The following is a 25,925-nucleotide window of genomic DNA, read 5'->3' on the forward strand; positions in this document are numbered from 1 at the left end:
GACAGCTCAGGCTTTGGCTTTTTTAGGGGGTTTGATCCGCTTTACTAAGTGCTGAGAAAGTGGCAGAGAGCAGGCAGGTGCAGCAGAGGTGGGGCAGTTGCTAGCTTGTCTGGATCCCATTTTCACTTCCGAGCCAGGTGATACTAAATGTCTAACTGCTTGTGAGGAGATCTCCATTCCCAGAAGGGGGTCCCCGCATGCTTTAGATCCTCCCCCAATTCATCCTGTAGCCCAGAGGCTTTTCTTTTGCCAGAGAACTTCTATTTTTTCTCCCAGCGGCCTTTCCATAGCTCTCCAGAGGAGGGAGAAAAAAAAAGGCAGCCCATTCGGCTTGCCTCTCTGCAGATTTATTACTAATGTGAGGACTCGGGATTTTACAGCTCCCCAGGGTAACTTGTGAGGGCCGTGTGGGAGTGTGTGTGTCTGTGTGTGTGTATCTGGCAGGGGTGACTGAACCTTCTTATACCGTGCCCCTCTGCTGCACTCCAGAATCTTCTCTTTCCTCACTCACTGTTTTCTGAGGTAATAGCCTTAGGTTGTAGACTTTTCTTTGTTTGCCACGTGTTGGTCAATTTTTGTGTTACTTTTTTCCCCCTAGTTATTATTTCATTAAGTTTGGGAGAGGGAAAAGACATAAGCCAGTTTATTCTATCATCCAAGCCCGGAAGTGCCATTGGCAGGTCCCCATGTCCAGTTTGGTGTGACTTTGGAAAGCTCGCTGATTACCCTTCTCTCAAGGATGAAGGGCAAGTATCTGAGAGCTATAACGTTGGCCGGCGTTTTGCCTTAGCAGAAAGTGTATACATGCTACCTCTCCTTTGCTGTAATATTAGATTAGTGTTTTCTTGAAAGAGATGTATGTTAATAGGCTTTAAGATACCATTTTCTAGTTTTCTCATGCTTAGCCAAGGCTTTTATAAAATCTCCCTCCTAAATATGTTCTTTTATATTCCATTAGTGTATTTGTTCTTTAGTTTAGCTTTGCTTTCCGACTGTGGAAGTAAAGCCAATTTTCAGAATCATCTTTTGTTTGCAAAGATAACAAAGTAGTATGCTTCAGCCTTTCAAGCATGTTTTATCGCACTTCAGTGCGATATCAGTCCTTCAGGGGGAAATCCAGCATTTGGATTTTGTTTAAATTTTAGAATGCTTTAATTTAACAAAGAGGCAAGTCCTCTCTGTCTTTGATCTAGTTTCCGCTTAAATAACATTAACTCTCATAAAAAAAAAAAACAACATAAAAATCAATGGCTCTGTACACAGGTACAGTAGGGGAAAGTGCCTGTGGCAAAATGACTAGACTCTGATTTACTAAGCGAGGAGTATGTTGAGGAGACACACACAGATTAATAATTACTACGGAATTTTTTAAGGTCACTTTTCAACTCCATCTTTTTTTTTTTCTCCCCAGAGACTTCAATGGTTTTCTACCCTCATGTATTCTTCCTGGCATGTTTGACAAGCGTATTAACAACATGCTATAGGCTTTTGTAAAATTGCTTCAGCAATGGTATACATTTAAAGTCAGTAGTGGTTTATCTAAAAGCTTTGCCTGTGTTTCTTTTCTCACCGTATTCTGTGTAACAATTAATTAGGTCATCTTTACAAATAGATGCTGTGGGCTAAATTCAGCTTACACTCAGACAGTGTTTCCTTTCCATTAATTTTCTGTGTTCACAAGTACTTTATCTTGCATCTTACCATCAAACAGTGACTAAAAGACTTAACTTAGATAAGTAATCTTAGAAAAGAGAACCTTGTGGATCAGATGTGTTCATAAAAAAATGACTTGAGGAATACCTAGGACAGCCAAAAGCAAAGGCTTCATTTCCCGTCTCTGTGTCCTGCTATAGCCAAGCAGCTATATGCCCTGCTCCCCTCTGCTGTCTACCCTTCCCAAACTTGAATGCAGGAAAGTACGTGTCTGCATTATTTCCACACGACCTTTCTATTGTGAAGTGTGCTTAATGGCCTGTTGGGGGACCAAGATGACTGGTTTGGAGAGTTTGGTGTGCTGTCATCCTGGTTTTGGTTAGGGCCCTTCAGGGAGCCTGAGTCACAGATACAGAGACAGAAGGGGGACCACCAATTAGCTATGTATTACCGCTACCTACAGCTAGAGGGTGCTAAAAAGATCAGAAGACTATATTCAGCCATCCTTTGGGTATGGATGGGATGTCCCATCTTCACCAAATGTCTGGACAACCACTGGATTCCTGAGTCTTCCCTGGGTCCCACTGACAAGAGAGTGGACAGGGGCGGGGAGTGCCATATATCTGAACCGGAAAAGACAATCTGTGTCGAGCCTTCCAGAAACCTGTTCTGGGTGCCATCCCATGTCCCCTCCAGCCTGTCGGACTCTTATCCCTGATCTGGCCTCAATGGCATACTCTCTTGAGATGGGGTAAGGGCATCTCTGCAAACAGCAGTTTTAGGGCTGTTAGACCTGACAAAGTCTCTGTTGATTTGTGCAAACTCTTTAGGCGCTGTCTTTTTTCTATCTATTCAAATCGATGCCAGTTACTTTTATTTTCAGCCTCCAATCAACTGTCATGCGGTATTTGTTTGTTTGAATCAGATCTCAGGTCCAGAGAGTTAAGTTAATCATCCTCCTTAGTTTATAACGCATTGGCGTCATTGATGGGTGCAAAGCCCTCTTCTTGTTTTATTTTCTTTCTCTTTCATCTTCTCTAATCACTGCTCCAATTCCCTTCTCTCCTTTAGCATTCACTCTGGTGTCTGATCTATGTCTTAAATGTATTGTATCTTAAATATGTGTGTATTCTTGTTAAGTCTGCAGTGTTGTTTTGCAGTGAATGTGTTCTTAATGTCCATCGATGGTATCGGACTGTAAACCTTGGTCTGTTTTCTACTTTTATCACTCAGCTCTACCCACAACCAATTCCCTAAATTTCAGTGCTTGCAGTAGCACAGGTGTTCTTATTTCATGCTACATGCTTGTTGTGATTTGGCTGTGGTTCTCTTTAAAATTACAGTAGTTATTGGACCTCCCACTAAATCTGGTTATGTGATCCATTAGTAAAGGAGAACATATACTACTGGCCAAAGACAGATCCTAGCCTGTGTCACACCTGGTGGGTTTAAGGAGGGGAGGCTGGTGGTGTGCCCTGGCTTAGAGAGTTCATAGCACTGAGATCAGGACTTCAATGTCACATTTGCTCCCTCTTACTAAGAAACTGCCCAGAGGAACCTCTCTGTGCCTCTGCTCTGAGTCTTTTCTCTTCTTACATCTTCTCTATGTTGGTTGTCTAGTCCTAAGCTAAGGCTGTGGAGGGGACAGGTGCAGGGACCCTTCAGGGGCAGGCTACTCAGCTTGCACCTGTTTTTAGCTTCTGCCAACAGCATCCAGACCCCAGCTCTCCCCTGAGTTACCCCAGGATGGCTGCAGGGTGGGCTGGTGCTGCCGTTCTTCTGGTAAAGGGCAAGTAAACTCTTACAGAATAAAAAGAACCCAACTCGTACGCATACCCCCAGCCTATCTGTCCATACGTGGCCCCTCCCTCCTGCACACGGGATGACATTTTTTTTCCCCATGTGGTTACTACCAATCTTTTTCTCCTCAGAGTTTCTTCAGAGTCTTTATGTTCGGTCTTCAGATGCACGCACTTTTCTTTCCCTTTGTGGCTTCTCTAGGGTTGGGCCCAGGGAGGAATTCAGTAGCTCTTGCATGCTGGAAGAAAAACCTTTAAAGTTTACACATAGGTGTCGTTATAGAGGAACAGTTATTTCACAGAATTACTGGACTGTGTGGGCTGATACATGAGTTTGTCAATGAGAGGTGAAGGATCTTAGTACATGGTTACTTCTTCTCAGAAATCTTTCTTATGACATGGCAACCCTATAGACATAGCTAATCCCTGCTAGAATTAGCCACTTCCTGTAACAGTGGGCACTGGTGGTTATTAAATGCCTCTTAGCCATCCAGAGTGCCTCAGTCGTCAGTTTTCACCACCCTCCTCTCCTGTGCTGAGCCCCATGTTACAAGCTCAGCGACCCCTTGACTTTCTTCCAGTTGCACAGGTTGTGCATTAAATTAAAATGAGCACAAGAAGGATTAATTCGCTGTGTTTCTCTACCTCCTTAAGTAATTCTGACATGCTACTCCAGCCCATTTGTGTGCACGTTTGCTGAAAGTTATGTTTATTGAGTGGATTTTGAGGACTCTGCATGACAAAATTTGTGAATAAAACTTCAGTGAACCAAACTTGCCATTTGGTTCTAGATAACTTCTTTCCGCTTTTTCCTTTTCCTTCCTCCATGGGCCAGTATTAGCACACCCACACATCTACTCCAGTGCCCTTGGTGGCAGTTTTTCCCTTCCCAAGGACAGATGGCTTAGAAAGACATTCAGCTCATGGCCGGGGTATACTCTTCTTTGACCTCCCTCATGTCCTTGTTCAATGAACTATTTTAGAAGAGATTTTATTTTCAATGATTGATGACAGTTATGTAAGATGAATCACAGAAAGAACTGCATCCTGTTTCAAGCAAGTAAGTATTCCCCAAACAACAGAGCTGTGATTTTGGAGTATAAAAGCACCAGAAATGCCATGCTGGGATGGATCCAACCAAACTGGATGTATCCTGCTCGATGCTAGGGCTGTGGCAAGGATGCAAGTGGCACTTTTGTGGTAAGTGAGGGGTGGGTGCATCTTGCTGGCAAGGTAAATAGCTCTAATTTCTACTCAATAGTATGCTGGAACCATCATCCTAGATTATAGCGAAGTCCTTCTTGGAACCTACTTATATTTTCAAGTCTGTACCAATTAAAGAGTTTCATGTTTACCTCCTGCTGTGTAAAGTAGCATCCCCTTTTATTTGCTCTCAAGCCACCTTCTTCAGCCTTCAAGGGGTGCCTCTAATTCTAATGCTCTGAATTTGGAGAACGAGCAGAGTCTTATTTCTGTAACCCCTCGTGTCTTTTGTAGTATGTTAGGCATCTTTTTATCAATACCAACCTTCATATTTCTAGACTGTTTGAGTTGAAAAAAGCTGATAGAACAAAGTGATCAGTATTCATTTTTTTCATCTTTATTATATATACGTATAAATATTCTTTTCTAGATTTTTTCCCATTATACGTCATTACAAGATACTGAATGTAGTTCCCTGTGCTATACAGTAGGTACTTGTTGTTTGTCTATTTTATATATAGTGGTGTGTATCTGTTAATTCCAAATTCCCAATTTATCTCTTTCCCCCTTTTCCCTTTGGTAACCATAAGTTTGTTTTCTATGTCTGTGAGTCTGTTTCTGTTTCGGAAACAAGTTCATTTGTATCATTTTTAAAGATTCTACATATAAGCAATATCATATGATATTTGTCTTTCTCTGTCTGGCTTACTTCACTTAGTGTGATAATCTCTAGGTCCATCCATGTTGCTGCGAATGGCGTTATTTCATTTTTTATGGCTGGGTAATATTCCATTATGTGTGTGTATTATATATATATATATACACACCACATCTTCTTTATCCATGCATCTCTCAATGGACTTTTAGGTTGCTGCTTCCATGTCTTGGCTATTGTAAGTAGTGCCGCTAGTATTCATTTTAAAATCTTTCAGAAGTTTTATTCAAAACCCAATAGTGTATATATAATAAGAGGTTCTGGAATCAGTTTAAAAAGAATAAAAGATTTAGTCCATAGGTTGGAAAAAGGAGATAGCTAAGAAATAGCCATTTGTCTGCAAGGTAGGTGAATGACAAGACTAAACTTAACAAACACTCACTGATTATCTTACTATGTGCAAGTCACTGGGAGCAAAGGTTAAGTAAAGTGTGGTTTTTTCCAGGCCCACAGGTGTGGGCAAGGACTGAGTAGGGGTGGCCTTCAGTACTCTGGGAAAGACAGCTTTGCGGAGGAGGTGGCACCTGAGAAGGGAGAGGAGTTTATAATGGATGGGATGGGGAGAGAGACAAAGACCTCTCACTGAGAGGGGACATCCCGTACAAGGCTTGGATCTTAAAACAACATGGAAATACTTCGGAAAAAACCAGGAAATAATTCAGAAAAGCTGAAACATAATGTGCCAGGATGGAAGCAGCAAGAAGAAGCTGGAAGGGCTGCAGGTGTGGGCAGGAGTTAGATCCTGAGAAAGACAGCTAGGTTTGCACTATTATTTTTCTGAGTTCCAGGGAAGAGTGCTCTTTGCAAACCTAGAAAGCTGTACTATCAGAATGATGGGTTTCCGTCAAAGCTTTTCTCCTGATTCCAGCCTGCAAAGCATCATTTTCCTAGAGAATCAGGGTCGTGTGGTGCCTCTGCTGACTCCCTTGACCCTGTTTCTGGAATCCCGCTGCCCTCAAGGTGGCATTTGGTAGAGGTGACTGGGCAGCCATCTAACCTTCACACCCATGCTCACCAGGTCCCCTGCACTTGGACCGCTCCTCCCTTGGCCTCCCTTGGACCACTGACTAACCTTGAATACAAAGTCTAGGCCTCGGGTTTTCCTTCGTGTATACGTTGGATTTCACTAACAAGCCAATTGTATTTTGCAAAGGTTAAAAAAGTCTAGCATTTAGTCTGTTTATAGTCAGACAATTCAGATATCTGTCATATCTAATTAAAATCAAATTACAGTTATGAATAACTGCTTTGTGCCAGGAGCTGTCCTAGGTGCTGGTGACACAAAATGAATTACGGCCTCAGGAGTCCAGTCTCGGAGGAGAAATGGACAGAAGTGACTTGAGACGTTTGAGGCTGCCCTTACTTCATACTCACCACCTTCAAATAGACTGACAGTCCTCGGCTTCCCGGTGAATGTGCCCTAACACCTCCACCATGACTATTTCCAATCACACTCTCTCCACCTCTCATCTTTCAGCAAATGACTTTCTACTACTTCACAGAGAAAACAGATGATATCCACCTACAACCATCTCAGAGTCCCCCAAATCTTTTAACCGCCCTATAGTCAAACCCACCTTTGCTCTTTCCTTCCTCTCTTGGTGGCAAAGTTGTCTTTCCCATGAAAGTTCTACTCATGGTCTGGATTTGACTTTCTCCCACATTCTCATAGTTCCTCGGTTACCAATTTTTTAAAAACGAATTTCTCTCTCCTTTACTGTTTTTCTGATTGCCAGGGACACCGGGATTGGAACTGCACTAGCTTGGCATGGTGCTTGGATTAACCATGACTTCTTGTCGGCAGAAGTGCTTCTATGGCCGTGAAATATGCCTGTCCCATGGACTGTAAATAAAATGAGCCTCACACTTCATTAATGAATTCTTCCTTTCAATGTCCCAAGCGATCCAAATGCTAAAGATACAGTATTTCACAGTAGGTTGTGTGACCTTTTATGTAATATATGCTTTAAGTAAGTGGGTTATGGTCTTGTGATTAATGTGACCTAATATTCACATTGAGAAAACGGGAGGTGTTAAACTCCTTAAGAAACCCAAGAGCTTCAGGAGACTTTTGTAATTCATGCTAATAAGATTGACTGATTTGTTATTCTACAAATGGAATGCCTATAATTTAACTTTGACTGACAAATGGTTCCAAATTGTTAAGAACATCAGTGTCATACAGGATTTGAACTCTAGTTCTATTGAACCTGTCTGAAAAATAATTTTATTCACGATTTTCCTCTTCGGAAAATTTCTTCAGGGATCTTTTAATTGTTTTCTCCAAGTGTCATTAGCTGTGCTTCCAATTTAAAGAAATAATTTCTGTTTCATAATACCTATGTTCATTTATAAAAAAGACTCAAAAACAAACTTGCAAAGGAAAGTTCCACCTAAGGACACTCTAGACCACTTTCCCCTGGAATTTATTACTCTGGAGCTTGAATACAGAGATAAACTGAAGTCAGGTTAGACAGTATGTAGATCCCGGTGGAATTTTCAATCTAGCTCAAGTGTCTTTGAAAACAGAATGAAGTTGTTAATCAGGTTGGTGGACTCTTTCCTTTGTTTTAGGTATTCAGTGATGACCATTTCTTGTTTTTTTGCGGTATGCAGGCCTCTTACTGTTGTGGTCTCTCCGGTTGTGGAGCACAGGCTCCGGACGCGCGGGCTCAGTGGGATCTTCCCGGACCGGGGCGTGAACCCGTGTCCCCTGCATCGGCAGGCAGACTCTCAACCACTGCGCCACCAGGGAAGCCCAGTGATGACCATTTCTTGATTTTAGGGTAACCTGTATCCAGTGTTGTTTCTTACTTTGCTGCCCTCGCCCTCTTTTTTTTGCTTATCACCCTCATCATCACCATCACCATCACTACCACTATCATCATCATCTTTGTCATAATTTGAACTTCGACACTGTGCCAAGTGCTTTACCTCCATTGCTTCTTACCCTCAGACCAGCCCTGCAAGGTGGGTATTATGCTTTTTTAACAAGTGATGAAAACAAGATTCAAAGAGATTGATGAACTTGTTCAAGTTTACGCAGTAAGTGGTAAAACCCACACGAGAACTTGGGCCTGAAAGATTTAAAATATCTACTTTGTTCCCCTCCCATTGCGTCCATGTGTCCTACCAGTCTTCCTTGTTCTTGTAGTTTCTACACTATGTTTATTCCCTTTTTCCCTAAGGTGATGAGAGGTGGAGGAAAGCTAGCAGTCTCCCTATTTTCAAGATTAAAAATAAACATGAAAATTCAATAATTAGCAAGTGAGGAATAGTAAGAGTAATTTAAAAGTGGCCTAGGAAATCTGATAGTAAAACTTTTTTGATCTGCAGAATTAAAAGGCTTTGGAATGCAAACAAGAAACCGATAAACATTCATAATATAAAATGCAACTTACATGTAATACTGCCAAGAGAAGAAGAGGGTAGTGTCTAGCTTTCTAAAGACCCCTCAAGGTCTATATTAGCCTGTCTTCAGGTTTGTCAACGTAAACTAAATGGAAGCAGCTTTCCCCTCTATGTGCTTCCTATACCTCTTATCACACTTTTGATGTCTCTACGTGTATCTTTAAAAGCCCAATAGAGAGCTCTAAACTCAGAGAGTCAAAGAACATGGGATGGCAGTGGTGATGTAGGGCAGAAGTTGCAATGTGATTCAACACCTTTCAGAACATCACCTGATGTATTTAGACAATATTGTTGATGACTTGTTAAGTGTGATGTGGCTTTTCATCATCACCCATAATTGGGTTTTGGGGTGTTTTCTCTTTTATGACACAAGAAGGTTCTTAGCAGGGTGCTGTGAGTGGGGAATTTTTCTGCAGGTGGTTGGTCTGGTCTGTCTGCTAAGGGTGACCATAGCCTTTGGGTGACTGCTTTTATTATAGAAGTGTGTACGATGTCATTTCCTCTAGAGGGGCCAAGGCTGGAGAAGGGTCAGGGATAGCACAGACTCTGAGGACTAAAGTCGACCACCCCCCCGGGCCAGGCTGGGAGACCTTCAGTCTGTAGGGTCCCCAGTGCCGCCCTAATGGGACCTGACCTCCCACGAAGTCCTCTGTACCACAGGGCCAGGTGGCCAACCTCTTAGCCATGCCGGCATATGCTCTTCTCCAAGGAAGGAAAAGTGTTTCGTTTTTGCTAAAACCTGATGCTTGTTGTAATATATAGCAGGTACCAACTGGGAAGGGAGAAAACCACCTTGTTAACCACAGCATTTCATAATGCCAGCCTCCTACGCTCACTGTGATGGCCATCTTGTTTTTGAGGTAGGGTCTCCCTCCTTCAGACATGAGTGGGTAGTGATATCCGAAGGGCTTCTTGAATTCTGGATTTAGGAAGCCAACCAAAGGGTTAATTGAGAATGACTGAGTCCACACTATGTAATGAAGACCGTACACTCTTTACTCACCTTCAGTAGAAGGAGGCGGTAGAACAGAGGCTGAAGTAGGGCTTGGGAGCCAGATTGGTTTTGAGTCCTGTGAGGTCACTTTCAGTGATGTTTCTTGGGTTAATTTCACAGTCTTTCTGGTTTTTAGTTATGCAATCTGTGGAATGGGATAATAACACTCATTGTCTATTATAGTTGTGGTTGAATGAGGTAATGTAGGTGGAGTGGTTCGTCTAACTCCTGGCACATCAATACTAGGCACAAACGAGCCAGTGGGGCTGTGACTTAAGTTTCCTGTTTTTCCCCATTGAGACTCGGGACGGTCTACACCTTTGTCTTCTTTTCTGGTCTGGTTCTGATGACCCTCAGCCTCTGCTGGGTGTTCCTGTGCATCCATGTGCAGCTGTTCTGCTGTCTGAGGACGCACCTTGGCTTCGGGAGCCTGCCCCTGACTCTCTGAGCCCTGCTACTGCAATGCCTTCAGTGTTAAGTACCAGTTCTTCATCAATCGGTTTCTAGGAAGTGATTTGTTCTCTCTAATCTGAGTCCTGTATTCTAGGCCTGTCTTCTTTCCTGTTTCACTGAGGCAACGTGAAGAGGATTTCAAACTCCTTTGGTAGAAAAGTTGCTTCCTAATGGATAGGTTTGATTGGGCAAAATTAGAGATGCTTGAATGGACAGCGATGTTACAGCCATTCAAGAGATAGTCCTTGTAGATTATTTCATGCTGGGTATGGGGGAAGTCAATGCTTCTCAAGGTTTGTTGTGCATACAAATCACTCCGAGGAATCTTGTTAAAATGCAGGTTCCGATGTGGTGGGTTTGGGGTGGAGCCTGAGACTGCATCTCCAATGAATTTCCAGGTGATGCTGGTTCACGGACCATACTTTGAGTATCAAGTGGAAGGACTACATTCATGTGTTGAACACTTGAGTTCAAAGATGGGTAAGAGTAGATACATTAGATCTTAGAACAACAGAGCTTTCTATGCTCCTCTGCACTAGTTTTCATTCACTTACTTTTCAAAGCTACATTTGGAGCACCAATAACATACAAAGCTCTGACATTCTTTCTCTGAGTAAATAACATAAAAATATATGGTAAAGACCTGACATGTAAGTGTGTAAGGGTTCAGATAAAAGGAGAAAACAGTAAAATTGGATTCCATGAGTTAATTCAGAGAGGCTTCTACAAAGAGGTGTTTTGAGCCCGGTTTGAAAGATATGGCAGTTGAAGACTGGAGGATATTGGAAATATGCTGTCAGTGCACTTGTAAGGGGCGGAGGGTGGACTTAACCCCTAGGTTAAGAAAAGTGGGGAGGGGACTTGTTTAAAGCTGAAAGCAAGAGAGAATTGCGGCTCATTTGTAGTTAACAGAAAAGTCGCCAGCCAAGCTTGCATAGGGCCGTAGGAGAGAGCTTAACAATATGTATTAGGAAACAAGATCTCTTTAAAATACACCCTCTGTTCGTGGGGCCTGTCAGAGGACCTTCATCCACAGCAGTAGGAAGGCAGTATCCTTACTCTCTGCACTTCTGCCAGGACACTTGAACTTCCAGCTTTGCCTGGTAGGGAGGGGAGGACCTTCAGACCTCTTGGGAAGCACCGATCAGCTCTCTCTGAGGTTTTCTGTGGGCTGCCCAACTTTCATTCACTGGTCCATCCATTCATACATTCAATATTGTTGAATTGAGTGCTCAGAATACTTGAACCTCGCGTCAAGGTTGTGCTAAATGCATTGTGCTAATAGCAGCAATAACAACTGCATACTGAGAAAGATTGCCTCTAACATAGAGACAGATGCCTGCCAAAGGCCTTACATTCCAGGTAAACAACGGTGTTAGGTGATGAGTTTCTGTTTGCCTTTCATTTCCACAAGCAAACTCATTTTTAAGCTGGAGACCCTTTCTTTGAGTTGAAGAGTAGCCAGGGGCCTTCTTTAAGGCTATGGGAGTTTCTCTCAAGAGATGTGGAGATTGCAGAGGTTGGGTGGGGGAGAGAGTTACTGTACAATGAGTGACTCCAAAATTATAACGGGATTGTTGAGTAACTGGAGGTGAAGAGGGGATATTTTTGAAAAGAGGGGATCACTAGCCCTAGATATCTCCTGTTGGAACTGATACTTCTCTTTGGTGAAATATCTGGGTAATTGAATTAAAATATTCAGTTCTAATCGTGTCGATGAAAAAATACAGATTTCAAGCAGACCATTTATCCTAATCATCATACCCCTTCAGCATTCTCAGCTAGGAAGAAACACTTGAACTTCCCAAAGCTGGAAGTTCTTGGGAAAAACTCCCCTCTCTTGACCTCTCAGCCTGTGGACGTCTCTGTCCCCCTGTCCTTCTCTGTCCCCCTGTCCTTCTCTATCCTGAGCCATGAGAACCCCACTTCTTTGTCTGAGGCTCACTTTGCACTGGAGAGCAGCTGCCTCTTCCAGCCATATCTCTGGGAATTGTGTTGTCTTCCAGGAATTCCCCTGCAGGAAACCATGCAGAGTCTGTGATAGACCCCAAGTGTCTCCTTCAGTGACAGAGTGACCCCAAGGTGCAGCTCGCTGTCCTCTGAGACCTATTTATTACAATTAAAAAACAAAGCAGAGCAGATTAAACAATAGATCAATAACTTTTAAACTCCAGATATGACTTAGTAAATAAACAGTGTTTGTTTCTTGGACATGCTTTCTTGATGCTGGCTAAGGACCCATCCTTCCACCTTCCCAGGGCCCCAGAGCATTGTCTAGCATCAGATTTCTTCTCATTTTTGCCATAGCTCACCCTATATCAGAGACCAAGAAAATGTTTCTCAAGGTGTGTTTATCTTACAGATACTGCTCTTTTAAAAGTAGGGTTACCAGGGATTTCCCTGGTGGTCTAGTGGTTAGGATTCTGGGCTTTCACGGCCACGGCCCAAGCTCAATCCCTGGTTGAGATCCCATAAGCCATGTGGCATGGCCAAAAAAAAAAAGGGAAGAAAAGAAAATTAACAAGGCACATGTGGAATCTGAAATATGACACAAATGAACTTACCTACGAAACAGAAACACACTCACAGACATGGAGAAAAGAGTTGTGATTGCTAAGGGGGAGGGTGGGTGTGCGGTGGGATGGATTGGCAGTTTGGGATTAGCCAATGCAAACCATTATATATATGTATAACTGAATCACTTTGCTATACACCAGAAGCTAACACAAATGGTAAATCATCTATACTTCAATAAAATACATTTTTAAAATAGGAAGGTTGCCAGATAAAATACAGAACCCCCAGTTAAATTTGAATTTCTGATAAATAATGGACCATCCTTTAGTATAAGTATGTTCCAATATGGGACAAAAGAGCAAAACCAAAAATTAATTAATTAATGAATGCCAGTCTGGCAACCTTGATAGCAGGGCTTATTCTGTTTTCTTGACAGTTCACTATCTAATATCTTAGGCGTCATTTGCTATGCTGTCATTCCACTCTGCTACAAAGTGCTGAATGGCCCACATTTATTTTCAAAACCAAAATGAATTAAATCTAATTTTGCTTTGAGAAATTAATAATGCCACTTGGCACAATTAGCAACCCCTTCTGTGTTGCCAAACCAGGGACAGGTCTCAGGAGTCTATGGCAATATGAAAACTGGATTTCATGGAATTGGGTTGCCAAGCTTGGCAGAATAGCTTATCTGGATTTAATGACCAAGCATGAATCTTTAACTGTAGTATTCAACCCTGAGGTACTTTAGTGCTATGTTTTTGCACAAGACATAAACAAGTGCCTTGAAAGACATAATTATATAGAGCTACACTGTTGTTTGCATACCAAGTGAAGAGAACAGGGTTGATAACACTGAGAAACTTTACTTGGAAACTTATTTATGGCTACGACATTATGACCATATACGTACATAAGAGGGCAACGTTTTTGATCATGGGTAGTTTGAGGTCACTGTTTTTGCAAGGAGAAATATTTAAATCAGATTTAACAATAATTTCCATCAGGCTATTTACAGTTGAGAAAATTAATTAAAATGTCATCTGTTTAATTATTGTTTGTTATCCTTAATTAAAATGTTAATTGAGTACATTTGTATGTGCAGCATACTTAATATGTTGACTTTTTGACGAAGGCAATGACAATGTTTTCTACCTTCTACAATCAGATTTTTAGTTGTTCACTTACCTTAAATATTTTGGAAGAGAAGAGATGAATATATTTAACCAACATGGCAGCTTTTCTGCCAGGGCTATAGATAGCAGATCTGTAGGAAATCAGCGCTTGAATCAGCAGGAAGGAAATCTACCAGAAGTATGCATTTTGGTCTTGTATTTGCATGTGAGAAAAAGGGACAAATATTAATCAGCTGTAAAATGTCCATTCAGAATGACATTTGTAAGTAAAGAAATTGATTATGAGGAGATGCACTTTAAATGTGTTTTTGCCTCACTAAGAGAACAGGCTAAGGGATAGTGAGGACCTTTATATTCTTTTATATTGATGTACACTTGACCTTTTCATTTGACCAACATTTGAGACAGTTGTTAAAAACAACATATAGACCTTTGCTGCAAAATTGGTTTGAATCTTCTTTTGACAATGGTTATGATTTCTCTTTTCATACAAACTTATGGTACTGACCTTTGTTCAGTAAATAAACATGCTGGTTGTGTTTTGCAAAGCGAAGAGATCTCATATATCAGCATTAAAACAAAATGGTTCCTTTTCAAATAAGTTATGAAGTGTAATGCTTTCCAAAAACAGCATAAATTAGGCCATAGCATCTACTGTGCACCTTTCAGCAACTCAAGCAACTGGGGAATGAAGGGACAGATGATGGAACAGACATAATTCTCTGTCTTGACAGAGTTTCAAGTTTAATGATTGATTTCTTTTCCCCACCACCCAGAACTTACTCTTTTTTTTTTTTCACAATTATAATCAAAGACTTTAATATTCCACTCTCAGTAATTGATAGTAGTAGGCAGAAAATCAACAAGGATACAGAACTGAACTCCACCACCAACCAGCTGGATCTAATTGACATTTATACAATACACGTCACTCAAAAACAATATACACGTCACTCAAAAACAAAATACACATTCTTTCTTTTTATTCCTGTTGGGATTATTTTTTATTATTGTTTTTATTCCTGTTGGGATTATTTTTTAACATCTTTATTGGAGTACAATTGCTTTACAATGGTGTGTTAGTTTCTGCTTTATAACAAAGTGAATCAGTTAGTTTTTTCTTGATAAACTCCAAGACGTTAATGCTTAGTAGAATGAGATGAGCTAGTGCTTCTTAGGAAGTAATAATCGTAAGGATAACAAATGCATAGCGTTTATTCAGTGTCCACACTGTTCTAAGTGCATTGCTTATGGTATCTCATTTAACCCTCAAAATAACCCCCTAGGTAAATACTATTATTATTTTCATTTTACAGTTGAGGAAACTGAGGCACAGTTTTCCCAAGGCTATACAGCTGTACATAAGCTTCATATAAATTGTGGGGCTGGTAGTTGAGACCACACATTCTGGACCCAGAATCTGTCCTCTTATCCTCCCACTATCCTTATGGCAATTAAAAGGGGTTGGTGCGAGAAATGTCACAATATTTTGAGCAACCACATATTTAAACCTATTGCATTGAAGGAAGGAAAAAGTACTTGTGTTGACACTTCGGTTCTAAACCTAATGGTTTGTTTATTTATAGACTTTATTAATGATTATGAAAATAGTAAAGAATGACTAAGAGCAAGTCAGGAGAAGCAGAGGCTTGTAGAGTACGTTTTCTGAGCAGAGTTTACATTTTTTTCATACATAATAAACCTTCTGCCCCTAATGGATATACAGTCAGTCATTTTGTGGAGCTATATGGCATTTGTTAAAATTTTAGCTCTGCCACTTACTAGCTGAATGATCCTGGACAAATGACTTAACTTCTAGAAGCTTTAACATCTTCTCTTACAGAAGGCAGATAATAATTCTGCCCTCACCGGATCATTGTGAGGATGAAAGACAAGGCACGTAGCACAATGTGGGGCTCATCCTGGAGAACCACTAAATGTGAGCTACGGCGGCTTCAGATTAAATAAGCAAATCATTATGTTGAGAAGTATCAGATTGGACCCTGGTTAATACCTATTAGGATGTTTCTGAAGAAATTTAGGGAGAAGATATGTAGATATGTTGTTTAATGGGTCAAAGAGAATCTGCTATCACAATTTCGATGCTTTGCCTGTTACTAGCAGTTAATATTTAATAAAAATATAAACAGAACTTCTCCACCTGTTACACTTCTAGGGACTATCCACCGAGAACTGGTTCATTTAGCTGTTTTCATTCCCTTTCAAGAGACTTATCTTATTAGAACTGTGGGAAAGAAACAAAATTAAAGGGGAAGATGCAAAACAGAGCAAACAGAGAATGGCTTCAAGAAGACAGGCTTGACCTTGAAGGCGGATTTGCAAGCGGGGATGGCGGATGATTTGGGCTATTCCTTCCACTTCATTCCTGCCTGGGGCTTCCCAGAGTGGCGGGGCGATTATTGGGTGGGTCTGTCTTGGTGGATTGGTAGGGAGGATGCTTGGGCACCTCTGTATTATAAATAGTGTCTTTCAAACTTAAAAAAAAAAAATCTATGACTTACACTAAGAAATCCATTTTACATTTCTATCTAAAATATTATGTATAAGCAACACAAGAATTTTTATCTGTTTTAGTCATTGGTGTATCTGTCTAGAAAAGTACTTGGTGTATTGTAGGTGCTCAGTAAATAGTTGTTGAACTTCTATAGTCTCTATCTATCTATCTATCTATCTGTCTATCTACCTATCTATCATCTATCTATGAAAAAAATTTCATGAAACATTTTTACTGTTACTATTTGCTTGTAATGCATTCTGAAATTTTCTATTCCATTCCTCAAAAGAAAAAAATTGCAGTCAAGACCTATTAGTTAATTTCAGTGCATTCACTGGGGGAGAGAGCCTTAATAGGTCATTCTTTCCAGTGCTTTGGGTTATGATCTGCAATTTGAAAAACACTGCTTGTCACTGGGAGCAATTGGCTTTATGTGTAAATAGGCTTGTGTCATTGAGACTTATCTTTCTTGCTGTCATAGTGCCTTCATTTAGCTTGTGTGTTTCCCTAGTCCATGCACTAGCTTGCTGTGGGCTGGTAGAGTAGTATTGAGGATTCTGGCCCAGCTACCGGGAAGTTCTGAAAGTATTTGCTGCACTCTAATGGGTCTTGTTTTTGTGAAGCTCATAAAAACATAATTTTTAACTGTGGGTCGTGCTATTGCCTAGCCAGGGTCAACGCCTAATTTGAATGGTTTGGACGCCCCTCTCCATAAAGGCAGAAGATTGGAAGGAGTGACCCATTAAGTTTCCCTTCATAATGAGCAGACTTTTAGTCCCTGAAGATATTTAAGTGAAAATTAATTACTGGGAGGATTTCGACACTTTTAAAGTCTTTTTATTTTTGTTTCTCATTTCTTTCGGAGTTATTTGTGCTTACATTTTATACTTCCTGTAGTTATGAAGAAGGTGGGAGATGAGGTAAAGAAATTGAGGCAATTAAGCATTTTGATTGGAGTGAGAATTGCAAAAGGCTTTCCTTTCCTGAGAAAATATGTGGGAGTAAAAAGGATTATGGGGCTTTCCTGGTGGCGCAGTGGTTGAGAGTCCACCTGCCGATGCAGGGGACACGGGTTCGTGCCCCGGTCCGGGAGGATCCCACATGTCGTGGAGCGGCTGGGCCCGTGAGCCATGGCTGCTGAGCCTGCGGGTCCGGAGCCTGTGCTCTGCAACGGGAGAGGCCACAACAGTGAGAGGCCCGCGTACCCCCCCACCCACCCCCCAGAAAAAGGATTATGTACTCAAATGTAACGTTCATTGTGAGGGAGCACTGGAGATCCTGTTTCTGTTCGTTATCTAGGCTCCACCCCTTTCTGGACGATGTAACTGGAAAAGCAATATTCTGGCTTAAGGTTTAAGTAAAATTGAGTGAACTACCTAGAAGAGCTAATCAAATATTAATTCCAGTATCCAGTCTTGGTCTGAGTGCCATAGCCTAGCTAGGGTAACAACCATCTCATGAGCAAATACCTGGATCTGGACACCCCCCGCAATTGCGTGGGTGGGATGGGCACTGGGGAGGGGGCAACAGGGTTACAGAACGAGACTGACAGACTGAGGATTGTGTCCAGAGAGCTGATGAAATCGTGGATGGTAGCAGCCTAGTACAGTCATTGGCATCTTGTAGGTGTAACAAGGTCAAATGAGCCTGTGTTGATGGTCATAGAAGCTCAGTGATGGCCAACATCAAAGCAGGTGATATTTGAAATTCCAAGGAGCAGACAAAATAATATTGGGCTAACAATTCCATGAGCATACAGATAGTCACAAATTCTGAGGCAGGACTGCAAGAATAATTTAGGGTCCTGGTTCTAGAGGATCGTGGCATCAAGAGACCAATTATAAAAGTATAAGACACAAATTGAATTATCAACATTGAATGGTGAGTGGGGACTTTGTTTCCAGTTCAAGGCACATGCCTGGTTTTCAAAACTGGATCACCAGGATGTGGTTTAATGACAAATAGTGGGAGTAACAGGAAATTGATTATGAGAACATTAGGCTAGTATCCCTCCTTGCCAAATCAAGATCAGTCCTTGAACATGTATACACTACCAGACGTAAAATAGATAGCTAGTGGGAAGCAGCCGCATAGCACAGGGAGATCAGCTCGGTGCTGTGTGACCACCTAGAGGGGTGGGATAGGGAGGGAGGGAGACGCAAGATGGAAGAGATATGGGAACATATGTATATGTATAACTGATTCACTTTGTTATAAAGCAGAAACTAACGTACCATTGTAAAGCAATTATACTCCAATAAAGATGTAAAACAAAACAAAACAAAAAAAACCCGTCCTTGGTGCACTGTATATACTCAATAAATATATTATTATATAACTCAGAAAAAAAAAAAGATCAGTCCTTGAGAGACAAAGTTGGAGGTGTGTCTAAAGCTGGGTGGAATTCAGGGGTCTCAGGTTGTCAGAAAAGGAAGGTGGAGAGATGGAAACCAGGCAGGGTCTGGCACTTGAGCCAAGGGAATTTTAATACAGTAACAATGCCAGAATAAGAAAGGCAGGCCACTTGGATGTCTGAATAATCATCAGAGAATCACAGAGACTGACAGTCACAGGGTATATGAAATATCTTTTAAACAGTTGCATTGTAGTACAGAAGTATTACATTTGCCTTTTAGAGACAAATGGGACAAATTGAGCAAATAGAGCAGTGATTCTTAGCTAGGGGTGATTTGCTCTCCCAGAGATATTTTTTGGTTGTTACAACTTGGGGAAAGGGTTTGCTATTGGCATCTAGTGGGTAGAGGCCAGGGATGCTGCTAAACATCCTACCATGCACAGGACAGCCCTTCACAGCAAAGAATTATCCGGTCCAAAATGTCAGTGCAGACTGAGAAAACCGGAAATAGAGTAAGATTACTACTACACTGTCTTGATTGAATACTGAATTTGTATGAGCGATGAAATGTATTTCGGTGTGTACATAAATTAGTTCTACCTTTGTTGTTGGCAAACTGTGACTCTACCAGAGAGGGAGTATGTATAAAGGAAGTATACTAGGAGTATTTTGCCCTCAAGATTCAAGCAGAATCGGGGCAGCCTAGAGAGCATCTGGACGTTTCTCTTGTGGACCTGGGAGGGAACCTGCTCTAACAGCGCGAGTGGCCAGCTGTCCCAGTTGTGGACTGGTGTCTATGGGATTTTGTGTAGTGTGTTTATAAAGGTCACTTGACTTTGCCAGCCACTTTAAGGTCTGTCCTCTTTCTTACTTCTGATGGTAAGAGCCTAAAGTTAAGGACTTGTGTCTTTTTGTCCACGAACTTCTGCCCAGTGCCCCAGTCTTGATCTACTCTGACACAGGCTTTCCATGAGCTACAGAGATTCAGTGTGTAGATGAGGGAAGATAATAGTGTTGGAGCACTTGCAGTGGGGAGCACTGAGGAGGGGTTGATAATTATCTCAAGACGGTCTGGTACATTTAAAACAAGCAACGGATTCCAAAGCTGAAACTTAAATTCATTGTTCTGCAGTGAGTAAATATTGCTTGAAGAATATATGCCAGGATTATTTCTCAACCAGTAAGTCTATTTAGACTTGATTATCAGGCAGTTTGCTCATACTATGTCCTTTCTGATATTCAAGATGGTACCATGTTGATGTGACTGTTGTGAGTTACAGTGAATGGTAGAGTTTGCCTCAAGGCCTGATGTACTCAGGTTACACTTTGTAATCTTTCTCGTGGGCAAGGAGGAAAATGAGCCCCTCAATAGGTCTGTGAGACAGACTAGGCATCCAAACTGCAGTGTTCAGTCCATGGGAGAGTTTTCTAGATAACGCACCATCAAGTTATTTTCCCATTGTCCACCAAATCTGGGCTGATGGGCTGGAAGTCAGCACAACAAACTTGTTAAGAGCTTATGGGGCTTGAAGTCAGAGAAACCTAGATTGTGGGGTCCCAGCTCTGCCACTTAAGATCTCTAAGACTTTGGGCAGGTTGCTTAACATCTCTGTGCCTCAGTTTCCTTATCTGTGAGATGGGAAAAGTTGTTGTGAGGATTAAATAATACACGTGGCTCATTTGACAAAGTGCCTATGTCAGTAAGGACAAAATAAATGTTGTTTTTGTTATCAACATATATGTTGATATATGTAACAACATATATGTTGTTAACAACATATATGTTACTGCTACTTGCACTGAACCGTCCATATTCTCCATTCCGATTTTCTCATTGTTAGAGAGAGTGAGCTGAGAGTTGGGTTTCAGGTAAGTAGGGCTTTTGGACCCTCTGCAGTGCTTTCCCCACTAAAGACAGATGTTTTGCCTTTTTTCCTTTGGGTTTCTCCTTCAAATTGCCTTGGTTGCGTGTGGATATGTGTGATACAAATAAAATTTAAGAATCTGTAGTGAGGTAGTTCAAATTCCAAGAGACAAAGACTTTATTCACCCAAACATTAGTTATTATGAAATAGAAATGTTGTGACTTCTATCAGAATTGTACTTAAACATTAAGTCACTCAAATCCTGGCCCTGGGATCAGTCAGATGATTGGGGATCTTCAGTATGTTTATAAGAACAAAAAGTCATGAAAAATATCTGCCAGTCTGGGCCCCATCCTGAAAGGCTGGAGCAGAGGTTTCCGACCTTGGGCGCATGTCAGGACCACCTGGAGGGCTTGTGAAAACACAGGTTTCAGGCTCCCTGCAGGGAACATAAAGGTTCTGCAGGTTGCTTACTTATTTGATGCTCTGCTAGATCCAGTGAGTAGGAAAAGCGGTGGACCCTCTGTCCCCACTGCTTCTGCATCGGGCGGTTCAACCAACCACAGTTCAATTCACTTGGTTGAATCCGCAGATGCAGAACCCAGGAATATGGAGGGCTGATTGTACTATGCCATTTACATAAGGGACTTGAGCATCCACGGATTCTGGTATCCACAGACGTCCTGGAACAAATTCCCCACGGATACTGAGGGATGACTCTGGGTATATGGGACTCATTATATTAAAAACAAACAAATAAAAAACAAAGAGAAAAATGTATCAAAAGGAGAATGGATGTGAGGTTGGGGGGGTGGGGTGGAATTAGATTACATGGTTTATTTGTTTGGAAAAGGTAAATCGAAGAAGAGCTTTGCAGTTGTGGACTGAGGGTATCACAGAGGTTCAAATTAAGGGTGGTGGCACCTCTTCTGTGCTACTTGTTTCTGGCACACTTTGTGGAGAGGGGACTGGAGGTGCTGCTTAGACTTCTGACTGAGATTGGCCACCAGTAGGAGCAAGAAAAAGAGGAAATATGAAAATAATCTGAGTTGTACCAAATAGGTTGCTGTAATCTTGTCAAGTTGTTAAAAATTAGGATCTCCTTTTTGAAAAAGAAATGAGCTTGAGCAATTAGTGCAAACTCTAATCTGTAACTTTCCTATGGGCTTACAATCTGGCAAAAATATTTTCATTTCTTTCCTTTTTAGCAAAGAACTGTAAACAGGGAATCTTTCCACTAGGCAGAAATCAGCTATTTAAGTTTTTACCCAGAAAGTTTGTTTCATTTTGAATCAAAAAAAGAAACTCACCTGTGTTCAAGACCTACAATTCTGTTAGTATTTTTTTTGAATATAAAACTATTTATTGACCACTGTCCACCACTCTTTACCATAAAGTAAACAATATACAGTTGAATAACATTATGATTACTACAAAGTTATTGTTTTTCCTGGCTTCTGCTGAACCAGTAACCCAAAATACTGAGAAGCTTGAGCCTACGTGTAAGGAATGGGTTGGGGTAAAGTTTGAAAAAACATGCAGGTCAAGTTTAGATTAGAAAAGTTTGTTCACTCAGTTATTCCTGCAGATCCTAAATTGCCAACATCTCTAACCATCTGATTAGGTTTCCATTAACAAGTCTGAGACATTCCATGTATCACAAGTCTTTCAGTAAATACAGCACAGGGATTTCAACTTCTTATAAAGAAATGGTTTGCCAAAAGGAAGCTTTAAATGTCCATTTAAATAAGTCTTGCTTGGCTAATTAAAACATACCAGAATTTTTCTAGTTTTTTTCATTTGGGTGTCATTTGTTGACAGTGATAAAATTTTCCTTTCAGGGGCTTTGCATATAAAACTGCATTTATATGACGGTAGATATGGATGCAGATTCTGATAGGGCTGCTTTAAAAAATTATCCAATTTGGGGCTTCCCTGGTGGCGCAGTGGTTGAGAGTCCGCCTGCCGATGCAGGGGACATGGGTTCGTGCCCCGGTCTGGGAAGATCCCACATGCTGCGGAGCGGCTAGGCCCGTGAGCCAGCGCGTCGGGAGCCTGTGCTCCGCAATGGGAGAGGCCACAACAGTGAGAGGCCCGCGTACCGAAAAAAAAAAAAAATTATCCAATTTAAATTATTTACATTAATTTGTCTAATTAATTACAAAATTATTTAATTTGAAAGGTTAAGACTTAAATTTTCAATTTAAGTTGAACGTGATTTCTTATATTGCTTAAAATGATAGAATCCCAGAAACATGGGCTTATCCATGGTTGTGAAAGGCTGTTTTTGTTTTGGTAAATGTAATTAAACAATAACCAAAAATCCCCCAAACCATTTACATATGTATTTTATGTATACACATACAAAAAAACCCAGAAAGTTCCTTAGACATGTATGAGTTAAATGCAAATTCTAAATTCTGACTGAGTAATGACTATGGAGATTTTCCTCAACATTTAGAAAAGCTGTTCTCTAATGCAGAGGAAATAATATACCGTGGTATCAAATGTTCTTTTCTGCTAAAGGAAGCAACTACAGAAAGCTTTTATTTGTTCAAAGTAACCAGTGGTACAGATGCAAAAAAAACACAAAAAACGAAGCCCCCCCCAAAAACCCCCAAAACCCAATAACTTCCCCAATACTACTTCAAAACGAACATATCAAACTTGATTTTCATTAGAATGTAGTTATTTCTTCACACTAATAAATCAAAAAACCAAGGCCCAGATTTTATATATATATATATATATATATATATATATATATATATATATATATATATATATATATAAAAAACAATGCAGACAATTATTGAGCTTCATCTTCTGGACAAGAATGCCAAGTTAGTCTCTCTTCATAAAAAGCAATTACAATTTGAGGACACTTCATATTTGCCTCCTTTGCCATCACCAAGTCTGCCTCATCTGAATCTTTCCATTTCCTGAGAAACATGAATTCTCCACTGCTGTCTGTGGCACCAGTTATAGCTCTGGGTCGAGACCTCTGGCTAAACCTCTTGGTTTATCAGCAGCATTCTCTTTTCTTCTTTGATTTGCTATCATCAGATTCACTGTCAGATAAAGATTTTCTTTTTGTTCCATCTTTTTCTTTACCAGCTTTTTGAGAATTAAGAAATGCTTCAGTCAACTCTGGACAATCTCAATTTTCTTTGGGTTCCCAAGTATTGTCTGAATCTGTAAATCCCTTCCACTTCAGGAAACACTCCACCTTCCCATTCACTACACGTCGGTCCAGTACTTTTTCTACCACAAATTCTTCAGGTTCTGCCTCTTCGACTTTTTTACTCTTTGCATTCTGTTTCTTTCCCGTTTTTTGCAGTGTAGTTTTATTGGAGGCCATTTTTTATTGCAGACTTGAAGAGCCATTATTCACTGCCTCTGAGCTGCTCTGGGTCCCAGGTCTGTGGTGTCCCAGGCCCTGCGCGCCTCAAGCTCCAGCCACATCAAGGCGGAGGGGGCTGGGCTAGTATTTTTTTTTTTTAATAACAAAGCAAATTAAATTTTTGGAATGGTACCCAGATGAACCCCACGATGGTGAAACAATGGGGGAACTTCAAGTTTCACATTTTAAATAGAAAATCAGCAGCTGATTGTTACGGCTAAATAAGAGTCCACCTATGTAAATTTAACAAAAACAGAGGGAGAAAGTTTAATAGGTTAAGAATGAGCACTTCATTTTTCATTTGACTTACTTGATAAAATATGTTAACATATATGAGGAGCCAGCGGCTCTCGCCAAACATAAGTAGCAGTTGACTGGTTTATACAATATGCCGGGCGTGGGTTAGATCCTGCAGTTACGGAATTGAATATGACACAGCTTCTGCCTGTAATGGCCCATAATGCAGAAAGGAGGAGAGAACGTGAGCAGATAATGCCTGTTTAATGTGGGAAATAGGATGTAGGGACAGCTGTAGAGTGTCCACGTGATATTATGCATGTACAGCTACATATCATGCAGTGCCTGATCCATGGGATTGTGCTGGAGACTTGGCATGTGTGGTGTGTGTGTAAACTCCAACTCCCACAGCAGTTCTATTTTCATCCCCACTTTTCACACGAGGGAAACGAGGTTTAGCAAGATTAAGTTGTCTAAGATCAGGCAGCCAATTTTCTTTTTTCAGAACTGAGATTTGACCTTGGACGTCTGAATGACCTTGAAACCTCTTTGCATTGGAATGCTGTGACTTTTACCCTCTGATCTGATTCTTGTATACTGTCTGTCAAACTGGTATGCAATTGTTCATTTTCCCAGGTAGATCTGGAAACCTCCTTAGATTGCGAATATTTTCGAAATTGCTTATATGTGATAGAGAATTTTCTCAGGAGTGAAATATTAAAAAGGAGGACTAGAACTCATAGCCCTCTCAACTGGAGCTTTACTCCATAGTACACATTTATCTGGAGGAAGAAATGTGAATGTCCATTACGTTCTCAAATGCAGACGCATCCTCCACGTTAAATGAATGATAAATTTGCTCTTTGTAGAAACGTCCATGCTTGTGTATGTACGTGTTTATAGAAATGGTGAGTTGAGTCTTAGCAGTACAAAGCAGAGGCTGACACGTTTTTCCACAGTCCTGGGTAAGTTTTGTAGCTGATCTCAGGTCCTAGGATTTGAAAGACTTGAATCAAAAATGTATCCCTTTAGTGGAAAGAGAGAAGTCTCTGGTCTGCCACAACCCACAAAGTTTATGTTTTAAATATCTTCACATTTTATGTTATAAACGTTCTGCTGGGTTGTGCTTTGTAACACACAGTTGAATGCTGCTATTATGGATGCTAGCTTCCTTCCTGTAGGTAGAATGAATACGACATGATCCATTCTGCCGTAACACAAACTATTTGAAGTGATGCTTCTGGCTATTAAGGGTGAATCATATCTGTGGAACGAAGTAAGAGTTGGGCTGTTTGCAGTATATTGGATTTGCCCATTTCACAGCTGCATTCATTAAATACAAATTTGATGAAAGCTGTTCATATTAAATTTGATAACCCCAATTCTAGCAAGTTATACAAATGATAAAGCTCCTTTGAAAATTCTATGACATTTGTGTTATTTTTGTCTTTTAATAACTAAGTCATTTTAAAAGTAGGTCCCCTGACTTAACCATATATTGGTGGAAGCACTTCATAATTTATGACTCTTACTGAATTAATTTAGAATTCAGTGCTCTTATCTGATTCTGTCTTTATACTTTGACATTGAAGAAGCTAAGGTTAGTGAATAATCTTAGTTTTTCAATGGAATTCACCGAACTTTTGAGGAATTCCTATGATGTGCATA

General features: G+C 40.8%; 1 protein-coding gene and 1 pseudogene across 5 annotated transcripts in view; one reads left to right on the top strand and one right to left on the bottom strand.

The window, feature by feature from the left end:
• The window catches only part of GRM8 (glutamate metabotropic receptor 8), a 767,368-nt gene that overhangs the window by 75,509 nt on the left and 665,934 nt on the right, over positions 1 to 25,925 (top strand). The window lies entirely within an intron of this gene.
• Positions 23,427 to 23,978, bottom strand: LOC116759856 (annotated as a pseudogene).

Source organism: Phocoena sinus, chromosome 9, assembly GCF_008692025.1.
Source record: "Phocoena sinus isolate mPhoSin1 chromosome 9, mPhoSin1.pri, whole genome shotgun sequence".
NCBI classification, from domain to species: domain Eukaryota; kingdom Metazoa; phylum Chordata; class Mammalia; order Artiodactyla; family Phocoenidae; genus Phocoena; species Phocoena sinus.